Here is a 1243-nt window from a genome sequence, read left to right as displayed (position 1 = left end):
GAGAAAATTTAATTCAAATGATCATTATATCTACTAGTGTAGGGAAGAATCCCTTAGAAGAAATGGAATAGCCCTCATAGTCAACAAAAGAGTCTAAAATTCAGTACTTGAGGGCAAGCTCAAAAACAGCAGAATGAGCTTGGTTCATATTCAAGGCAAACCATTCAACATCATAGAAATCCAAGTCTGAGCCCCAACAACTGATACTGAAAAAGTTGAAGTTGGCTGGTTCTATGAAGACCTGCAAGACTTTCTAGAACTAACACCAAAACAAGATATCCTTTTCCTCATAGGAGATAGGAATACAAAAATAGGAAGACAAGAGATACCTGGAGTAACAGGTAAGTTTGGTTATGAAGCAGAGTAAATGCTAACATAGTTTTGTCAAGAGAAAATACTGGTTATAGCAAACAACCTCTTACAGCAAACAAAAGACTACTCTACACATGGACATCATCAAATGGTCAATACCAAAATCAGATTGATTATATTCTTTGCAGATGATGATGGAAAGCTCTATATAGTCAGCAAAAATAAGACCTGGAGCTGACTATAGCTCATATCATGAGCTCCTTATTGCAAAATTCAGTTTTAAATTGAAAGAAAGAAGGGAAAACCACTAGGCCATTCACATATAATCTAAATCAAATCCCTTATGATTATTCAGTGGAGGTGACAAATAGATTCAAGGAACTATATCTGGTAGCCAGAGTGCCTGAAGAACTATGGATGGAAGGAGGTGACAAATAGATTCAAGGAACTATATCTGGTAGCCAGAGTGCCTGAAGAACTATGGATGGAAGTTAGCAACACTGTACAGAAGGCAGTGATCAAAACCATCCCAAAGGAAAATGAATGTAAGAAGTCAAAGTGGTTGTCTGAGGAGTCTTTCAAATAGCTGAGGAAAGAAGAGAATTGGAAAGTAAGGAAAACGGAAAGAAACACAATGGAGAGTTTCAGAGAATAGCAAGGAAAGATGAGAAGCTCTATTTAAATGAATAGATCAAAAAATAGAGGGAAAAAATAGAATGGGAAAGACTAGAGATCTCTTCAAGAAGATTGGAGAGATTAAGAGAACATTTCAATAAAAGGTTGTGAATAATAAAGGATAAAAATTTTAAGGACCTAAGCAGAAGAGATTAAGAAATGCTGGCAACAATACATAGAAAAACTATACAAAAAAATTCTTAATGACTCAAGTACGATGGTGTAGTCACTCTCCTAGAGCCAGAAAACCTGGTGT

Source organism: Bos indicus x Bos taurus, chromosome 17 (genome assembly GCF_003369695.1).
Source record: "Bos indicus x Bos taurus breed Angus x Brahman F1 hybrid chromosome 17, Bos_hybrid_MaternalHap_v2.0, whole genome shotgun sequence".
Classification (NCBI taxonomy): Eukaryota; Metazoa; Chordata; class Mammalia; order Artiodactyla; family Bovidae; genus Bos; species Bos indicus x Bos taurus.
Note: the sequence above shows the minus strand (reverse complement) of the source record.